This window comes from Littorina saxatilis, linkage group LG1 (assembly GCF_037325665.1).
Source record: "Littorina saxatilis isolate snail1 linkage group LG1, US_GU_Lsax_2.0, whole genome shotgun sequence".
NCBI classification, from domain to species: domain Eukaryota; kingdom Metazoa; phylum Mollusca; class Gastropoda; order Littorinimorpha; family Littorinidae; genus Littorina; species Littorina saxatilis.
In genome coordinates this window covers 59,442,708-59,452,758 of record NC_090245.1, presented here as the reverse complement: position 1 = coordinate 59,452,758, position 10,051 = coordinate 59,442,708, and the positions used below count along the sequence as shown (strand labels likewise).

Genomic DNA, 10,051 nt, shown 5'->3' with positions numbered 1-10,051 from the left:
CACTTTTCTTAATTCTTGTCGGGAATAACACAGAGACAGAGAGACAGACGGACATAACAAATGTGTGTGTGTGTGAAAGAGAGAGACAATGACAATGACAATGACAATGACAATTACAATGACAATTCTTTATTTTACGAGGGTAACAGAATAGGCATTGGTATACTTTTTTGCATCTGGCCCTCGCCCTAAAGAGGGACTAAATCTACTAGGGAGAGAGAAAGAGAGAGAAAGAGTGTTCTTTCCCTCTTTATGCCTCATCACAATAACCCGCAAGTGTCACTTTCTGCACGCATTCTTCTCGCTCCACAGCCTTTCCAATCATAAGTTCGATCTCATGAAAAAAGCAACACACACACACACACACACACACACACACACACACACACACACACACCCTATCACAAACATGCACATACATTCACCCAGAAACAGACACAAACATACATATCCCACTGTCCAAGTTTTAGGCATTTTCCCAGTATGCAATATCAAGTTAAATAAACGTGTTACAATAGTTAATAGTTTTGGTGAGGATTATTTCAAAAACTCGTTTATAATACCATCGTATCCGCAAGCTTTGTTATTCTTTAAATTGTTTACACATATCATCACCTCCTCCTTTGTAATATTAACATTCAATTGTTCATTCATAAGGTCTATGCCATCAAGCACATCATCTTGCACATCAATCAAGTCGTGGTCAGATACATTACTAAGTTTTTCAAAATGTTTTACAAATACTTCACGGGATATATCATGCATCGCTTGTTTCTTCTGCTGGTCACATCCACTTATCAATTTCCAATAACTGCTGGGGTCAGAAGACTTCATTGTTCGAATTTTTGTTATGTAGCTGCTTTAAATAACTATTATAACTTTTACTCAGTGTTCCCTGATAATCCTTGAATGCTTGGACCTTATCTTGTATAATCTCTCTGTTATTTGGTTGGGCTTTAAATTTTCTCTTTATTTTTCTATATTTCTTCTTGTCTGTTTACATTCTTTATCAAACCAAATTTTCTTAACTCCACTATGTGCATCGTTACTGTGCATGTATTTATTTTTTTCTTCTGCTTATTCTTTCTAAGCATGTTCAATTTATTGGCAGCTTCGGATAGAATTCCTTCTATTTGTTTCATTACATTATCGATCTGGTCCTGAGTTACATCCTCTACGCTACCAATTAGGGAAATTAATATCCCTTCCACTAATAATACTTTATTATCATCAATTTCATCTACAAAATTCTGATTTGCTCCTACTTTCCATATTGGTTTCAACACACTGCTAGTGTTATAATTGCTTTCAGTTTCATTCTCAACGTGTTCATTGTCCATTAGGATATCTGACAGGGCAAAAAATATAGGACAATGGACATCAGATAAACATTCATCATAGTCACATAATTGACATTTTGAAAATGACGGAAAAACATCTTGTGTCCTCTCCCATTCTGCCGTTCACTACTAATAATCGTTGACTAATACAAAAGTCAATAAAACTGCGGCCAAAATTTTTCATAACATGGTCCATTGAGTACCTCTCTTTTATAATTCCAAACATGTCCATCATCTGCGCTGTTGATACTTCATCACTTAATTCATTCATAATAGCACAGTCTTCCAAATAGTCTCTTGCATATCCACTTCTAGCATTAAAACAGACCTGCCTACCCTTACGATTTGGGCGTAATTTACTACGATGTTTATTCCAAACTACGCCACTACGCTTTCCGCGATGGAAATACGATTTTTAAGAAACCGAAAGTACGATTGTTCGCATTTCGTCCCGGCAATATAAATCCGATCCGTATTTTTGCTCTCGTCGAGCTTTGCGAGCTTGGTCGGATCACAGGCGGAAGGTATCGTTCACTGGACCACCACTATCATAGTTAAGACAACAAGGTATGTCACTCAGCTTCGCGTCTTCTGTGTTCTTGGAGTCGCTTCATGGGGAAAAAAATATTGTTCAAGACGGTTTGCCTCTTCCTACAGTCTGTGTAAGGTCAAATAAATACAGTTGAATGATTGTTTTAAATATATGTAGCAGGGGCGAATCAGTTGCTTTGTAAGGGGGGGGGGGGGGTGCACTTTGAATCGAAAGAAAATTGTCTTCCACGCAGCGCAAAGCTGTCATTACCCTAATACACAAGGGAAAGGATTTGCCTAAAAATGAATTAAAGAACTGGAGACCCATCTCCCTTACAAACAGCGATTATAAACTGATAGCCAAGTGTTTGGCAAAAAGGTTAGGAAGCATTATTGGTGATATTGTTCAGAAAGATCAAGTCGGTTATATTAAAGGCAGAAAAATATCTACAATATTAAGGTTAATTGATGATGTAATCGAACAGTCACACGAGTTAAATCAACCTGGTCTGTTGGTCGCAATTGACTGTTCAAGCGTACGATAGTATTTCAAAAGAGTTTATTATTAAAGCCTTTCAAAAATTCGGGTTTGGGCCAGAATTTGTTCAATGGGTGACTGTGTTAATGAACGACACAGTTAGCTCAGAGTATTGTGGATGGTTGTCTGATTTTTTTTATGTGAAAGCCGGGATTCGTCAAGGGTGCCCGTTTTCATGTTTGGCCTTTGTACTGGCCATTGAATTGTTGGCATCAAAAATAAGACAGTGTAGACGTGTTAAAGGAATTTCGTTATGGAATAATGTTGATATTGCAACCGTTATTAAAATTGCTCTGTATGCAGACGATATCACCCTTTTTTTAAAGGATGAGATTGATATGTATTATGCACTTGAAATAATGAATGACTTTTCTAGCTTTTCAGGCTTAAGGATACATAAGAGACAGTCTGAGGCGATGTGGTTGGGTAGTAGGAAACATTGTGATGAAACATTTTATAATTTTGTTTGGAAGAAAAAGTTGAAGATTTTGGGTGTATATTTTTGTAATGATAAGAGTCTGTTTTTCGATAGTTCTCGCACGCGTCGAGCCACTCCGTTTAACTTATTCAGGAAGAGGCTAGGATAGTAGAGTTTTGAAGAATCGAAACCCTTTGTTCGCGGACAGTGTAACGTCAAGGCGACGTGGTCGGCTGGGCGTTAAGCAAACAAACAAACAAACCCTGATATAAACTGCAACCCCACCCGACTTTCGTTTACATATCAATCTGTTTTTCTTAAAACAAGTAAAACCTTCAACTTCACAGAAATCAAAATCATCTAGCTTGGTTTCAGACAGGCATATAATATCGTTACACAAAAACAGCTCGTTGAATACTGGATATTTCAGTTTTGACAACAATCCACCAACATTTAACGATACGAAACGCATACGTTCTTTTTGACACACTGGCTCACTCACTCTTTCTGAATTGTTACTCTCAGATTCGCTCTCATCCTCCTTCTCATTCTCACTCACATTCCCATTATCAATCTCAATCTCATTCTCCCGCTCAGACAAGGCGTTTTCTCTCTCTCTATCTCTCACTTGCTCCATTCGTAATACCAACTTCAGTGTATACTCTATAGTCTCTGCTTCAGTTACGTTGTCACTGCCACACACACCAGCAACACGTTTCCTGCCAAGGTCAAGAACTATATCCACATATCTCGCTGCACGCACACAGCTCGTAATGCCTGCAACACTTCTCGGGCCTCTCTACAGGCGACGACAGAGATACGGGACGTTCATTGCAACTTCGTTCATTGTTACTGAAATCACCACGAGTCTGTTTTTCGATAGTTCTCGCACGCGTCGAGCCACTCCGTTTAACTTATTCAGGAAGAGGCTAGGATAGTAGAGTTTTGAAGAATCGAAACCCTTTGTTCGCGGACAGTGTAACGTCAAGGCAACATTTTCGTGATTCAGTTCTCGACTGGTGGCATTATGTAACTACTTGTTAACTTGCAGTTTAAACAATAAAACCCAGCCGAATGTGTAAACAAACAAGCAAACAACCGTCTTCCACAACCCAAACGTTGGGTTTATGACTGTTAGTGTACTTTCGCTCTATTCCTCCACCTAGTTTCTTAAGATTACTGCACATTGTTGAAGGTTCTTAGTTGCAATGTCTTGTCGCAAAAAAAGGAGAAAGCGCAGCATCAATAAAACAAAGATATTGCGAGAACCACACACGGGTGAGAAAATTCATCTGGTTAGCACAGTACTACTCACCTCAGGACCAAGCAATAGGTTGAGCAAGACTTGTGTTGTCATTAACATGTCACAGACATGCTCAGAAGGTTTTTGTGTGTTGCGCAATCGCAAGCACAGTGGCAGTATGTCACTGTGATTGTGTGTGCGTTATCAGTGTCAAGCCATAGACCAAATTGCCTGGACCGCCAACTCGTCACGTGACCCTTCGAGATTACGACGATCGATTTTCAGGTGCGCTTAGCGTCCGGTTCAGTTGAAAGGCCAGCGATTCGAAGACAGTGAAAAGAAAGCACGCTACAGTTATTTGTAACAATGGGAGGTGACAATGAACTGGATTTTCCAAAACTCCAAACTAAACTTAACAAAACTCATCGAAAAACATGTTCCATATGCACTTTAGCTGAGTTTATTTTAGCATTTTCAGAACTTACCTGGGCAACTTCGTCCATGTTTACAATCGACACCGGATATGACATCCTCCTGATTTCTGAAAGGCCATGTAAGCGTAGGTTCCTAAATGCGAGAGGCCGCTACCTCGTAATAGAGAGAAAGAGCGGAGAGAGAGCTAGTTGGCGGTCCAGGATAAATGGTCTATGGTCAAGCAGATCATCTTACTTGTTAGCCTTTAACCACGCGTTCTGTCGACGCGCGGTGACTGTATGCAATATGGAAAGCTGTTTGGCTCATAACCAATACACGTGTAATAAATAATTCATACACGTGTAAGAAATAATTTATACACGTGTATTTATTTCTTACACGTGTATACATTATTTAATACACGTGTAATACATTCTTTTATTTTATGCACGTGTATTAACTATTTCTTACACGTGTATGAATTATTTCTTACACGTGTATTAATCATTTCTTACACGTGTATGAATTATTTCTTACATGTGTTTTAATAATTTCTTACACGTGTATGAATTATTTCTTGCACGTATATTAATCATTTCTTACACGTGTATGAATTATTTCTTGCACGTGTATGTAGCTCGCATTTTTCATGATCCGCCAACTTCGACCATTATTTTCAATAATCACTGAGACTCGGCATGTAACCTCTACATACACGTGTAAGAAATAATTCATACACGTTCGAACCTACGACCAAACGACTCTTGTCATAGTACACTAACCACTGCGCTAGAAAGAATTCCTGATAGGAAAGGAAAAACTAAACTTTTTATGTAGGAAAGTTAAGAGGCAAAGGCACCCAATATTGAACTCGGCATATTACAGAGGAGGAACTTTCTTTTAATCTTTCTAGAGTATTTTTGGCAGCAAGATAACGAAACAAAGCAGACACATTTATGGGGGGTAAGATCCTGGTGGTTTTTACATTTAGTAAAGTTTTGACTAAATGTTTTAACATAGAGGGGGAATCGAGACGAGGGTCGTGGTGTATGTGTGAGAGAGAGTGTGTGTGTGTGTGTGTGTGTGTGTGTGTGTGTGTGTGTGTGTGTGTGTGTGTGTGTCTGTGTGTCTGTTTGTGCGTGTGTGTGTGTGTGTAGAGCGATTCAGAGTAAACTACTGGACCGATCTTTATGAAATTTGACATGAGAGTTCCTGGGTATAATATCCCCAGACGTTTTTTTCATTTGTTCGATAAATGTCTTTGATGACGTCATATCCGGCTCTTTGTAAAAGTTGAGGCGGCACTGTCACACCCTCATTTTTCAATCAAATTGATTGAAAGTTTTGTAAAGAAATCTTTGACGAAGGCCGGACTTCGGTATTGCATTTCAGCTTGGTGGCTAAAAAATTAATTAATGACTTTGGTCATTAAAAATCTGAAAATTATGTTTGTGTAAAACGATCCAAAACTACGTTCATCTTATTCTTCATCATTTTCTGATTCCAAAAACATATAATATGTTATATTCGGATTAAAAACAAGCCCTGAAAATTAAAAATATAAAAATTATGATTAAAATTAAATGTCCGAAATCGATTTAAAAACAATTTCATCTTATACCTTGTCCGTTCCCGATTCCCAAAACATATAGATATGATATGTTTGGATTAAAAACACGTTCAGAAAGTTAAAAAAATAGAGATATAGAAAAGCGTGCTATCCTCCTCAGCGCAACCGCTACCGCGCTCTTCTGGATTGTTAATTTCACTGCTTTTGCCACGAGCGGTGGACAGACGATGCTACGAGTGTACGGTCTTGCGGAAAAAATGCAATGCGTTCATTTTCATTCTGTGAGTTCGACTGAGTTTGACGAAATGTTGTATTTTCGCCTTACGCGACTTGTTATTTCTTCAAACCGGTGTCTTGTGCCTTTGCTTGTCCCAAAGCTGAAGTGCAACTTCGAAACCACACAAAACCTTGCCACGCTAAAGGTTCGTTTGCTTCAGTGAATGATTTAGGTCAGTCCCTCACTCGGTTTGATATGCACGAGATTAAAATGAAGTATGACTGTCTTTTTTGGGTCTTTTTTTGTGTGTGTGTGTGTGACTTTCCCGTCTGGTTCACACTCAGTTTGATATGGCAGTTTAAGACGGTTGGGTTGATTAAGTCAAAGCTACAGTCTAGCTTACGCATGCGAATTCCCAAGGCTAAAACGCTTCGTATTACGAAACAAACACAATGGCCATTGGAGAATATCACGGTCTGCAATGACTACCAAACACAGCATTCAGATTTGAAAAATAAAAAGCTCAAACACTAATTCTAAGACCTTCCTCGTGTGTGTTGTCATCTATTCAACTCCCAAAACAAACATATAATAGCTCTCGGCTCAATTTCAAATCCGTATCTTTAAGAATAGCACATGAAATACGCAGGGTTGATATGAAAGATTGGACGAACATTATGACTTCCGCAAAAAGGAGCCACAATGAGAATTACAGTCTGTGATTCCTACTCCAAACACAGCCGTTTTCAATTTGAGTAACTCAGCGCTCAAACGTTTATTTTAAGGTATTCAATGTGTGGTCACATCATTACAACCCCCAACCTGAACTGTATAGCTCTTGGGGCGATTTGAGACAGTTTTCTTGTTAGATATTATCCCTTTAAGGTGGGAGGTCGCTTTAGAAAACCACAACTAATAAGCAAACTAGCAAACAAAAACAAACCATCAAACAAATAAGCACATACACAAACACGCACACACACAAACAAACGAACAAATACAAAGATGAATAAAAGAGACAACAGACTTTGCCACAAAAGGTATTTTGACGTTATCCCAGGTAGCTTTCAGAGAGAGAGAGAGAAAAAAAAACAAGCAGGTTCTGTGCTTCCTTAAACCATACATGGGTGTTTTCATGTTAGTAACCTTCCATTTGACACAGTAAAAGCGAACCCAGTACTTTCTTGGTGTTTTGTTGATTTGTTCGTTGTTTAAAAAAAACAATTTTAACACATAGAAAGAAGGAAAATCGAATACAGCGAGTGGCGGAATAAGGATTATTTGACTGACACAGTGAAAAGAGGAGAAGAAAGTTTTTTTGTTTTCTGGTGTCTAAGGCCTAAAAAAAAATAGGTGTGGTTACGGTAACCCGACCTACCCTATTTTTTGGGGCCGATCCTATAACTTTTTATTACATTTGTCAAAAAAACAAACAAAAAAAACGAGTGCAAAAAAACGCAATGAAAGCGAAAGCGCCCGTGTCGCACACTTATTTCCCTGTCAAGTACCGTACTTTCCGGGTCATAAGGCGCGACTTTTTTCCTCGAGTTCGACCCCTGCGTCTTGTACTTTTTATAACGAAGCGCCTAATCCGTGTATGAAATACGAAAAAAATCAAAGAGACCGCTTGAGTACCAGTCAAACAACTTGTGATAATGCATGTTTCAGCTACTAGGTACTGCCCTGCCTTTGATCTGGCCGCACACACAGATTTCCACTCTGTTAAACTCGGTCACTGACCGGTCACTGACCCCAATGCAGGAAGTGTTTCCTCTCAGATATGACAGGGGAACCACCTCTCATGGCAAAAACTGGGTCATTGACCCCTGGGAAGAAGGTCGTGTCTTTTAACAAGGCCTCCCAGCTATCACAATGCCTTTGGTCACTGACCGGTCACTGACCCCGATGCAGGAAGTGTTTCCTCTCTCAGATATGACAGGGGAACCACCTCTCATGGCAAAAACTGGGTCATTTTGGTGCGCCCTGTTGGCCCCCTGCGTCCAATGGGTGACTGGATTACAATTTTTTTTTAAAAAGAAGGGGGTGCGTCTTAGATAACAAAGCGCCTTGTCACCCGGAAAGTACGGTAGGTTTAATTTGTACACATTAGAAAAAAAAGTTAAAAAAAAAAAAGTGATTGCCTACCTACCTACCCTATTTTTTTTGGCTATGTTACCGTAACCACACCTATTTTTTTTGTTGCCTAAAACACAGAAAAATGTGAATTTTATGAGGACGCAAATGCGTTTTAGTCAAAATTATGATGCCACACACATTAATCACACATTAACAAAAACATACTTTACAAACATGAGTCGGGGAAGGTTGCCTTATATGGATCACCTTTTGTTTCATGCTGATAACTAGCTTGTTTTCTTGCGAAGAATCTCATTTTGTGTTTGGTAGTCCTTTTTTTAGTTAACCGTTGGGGCTAATTAGAGCGAATTAGCTTTTATATACATTCAGCAATAATCAAATACAGAAAATTCACAACTCAGTTTCAACGATGCATTTTTGTGCTAATCAACTGAAATCGCCACCGCGTCAGAAGTAGTGAAATAAAGCCAAGTACCGTGCTGCAAGCTCTTGGATCAGAAATGATTAAAAATGAAATATAAAAAACGCTGGCGCTGGACCCGAGTACTCTTCAGACTGGCTCGCTCCCCCAGTATGAAAGTTTTTGTCTTGTGCACGTGGATTTAAAAAAAATATATATATTTATTAACACAATTAAAAAAATTATTAGAGTAAAATAAAACATTAAAACGTTCATAATAAACAAAAGTAAACAAGAATTAAAAAAAAAAATTTAAAAAATAAAAAAATAGACCGCCCATGCCGGGAATCGAACTCGGATCACTTTGGCACAGTATGAAAGTTTTTGTCTTGTGCACGTGAATTAAAAATAAAAAAAAATTATTTATTTATTTTACACAATTAAAAAAATTATTAGAGTAAAATAAAACATTAAAACGTTCATAATAAACAATAGTAAACAAGAATTAAAAAAAAAAAATAGACCGCCCATGCCGGGAATCGAACCCGGATCCCTTTGGCCACCAAGCCACCACCTTGAATCACTGACACAGTGTCCCTGTCGCTCTCTCTCGTGCTCTCTGTCTCTCTTTCAGTCTCACCGAGACCAAACCTGCACTGTAGTTTCTTTGCCGAGACCAAATTAATCCCCACCCGCTGGCTGGCTTGCAAATCGTCTCGCATGCGATACGCATGCTTTTCATGACGCACGCGTTCGGCTGTTCTATCAGCTCAATGGCTGGCTGTCGCTCCGATTGAATTCGTCCAACCGTCAAGAACTTTTGTGTTTTTTGGGGCATTTAGGTCCCAGGTAACATTATGAAGTTTTAATACGATCAATCGGACCTTTTTATCAAGTTAGTGTATCAACTTTTGAACGAACTGCGCCCCGTAGTTTCCCAGCAATAAGCTGTTAAGTCGAGACAAGACAGACAGACAGACAGACAGACAGATACACAGACACACAATTAAAGTCTGCTGGACCCTCCTACTGCGTACTCGGGGATAAAACGCATCTAATCAGAGAGTGCAAGCTCTATCATTGAACTTGGCCTTCATCATTGACCTGTTCAGTGTTGGCACATGGTAGCCTACTTGTCACGTTGGTGCAGCAGTGTATGACATTTCATCATAGAAGATTAAACAATGTAGAAGTGATTTAAAAGGGGACAGATTAACATGTACGAAGTTGCAGATAAGATACACTAGTCAACAGCTGCAGAGCATTCACGGGCTGTCCAAAAA

At 39.0% G+C, this 10,051-nt stretch overlaps 1 protein-coding gene across 1 annotated transcript in view; it reads right to left on the bottom strand.

Annotated features, from left to right (window-relative positions):
• Positions 1-4,298, bottom strand: part of LOC138975602 (alpha-(1,3)-fucosyltransferase C-like) — a 30,043-nt gene extending 25,745 nt beyond the window's left edge. The window contains exon 1 of the mRNA XM_070348323.1: positions 4,143-4,298. The gene's annotated coding sequence lies outside the window, so the exon portion shown is untranslated. The remainder of the gene's footprint in view (positions 1-4,142) is intronic.
• Between the last annotated feature and the right edge of the window lie 5,753 nt (positions 4,299-10,051).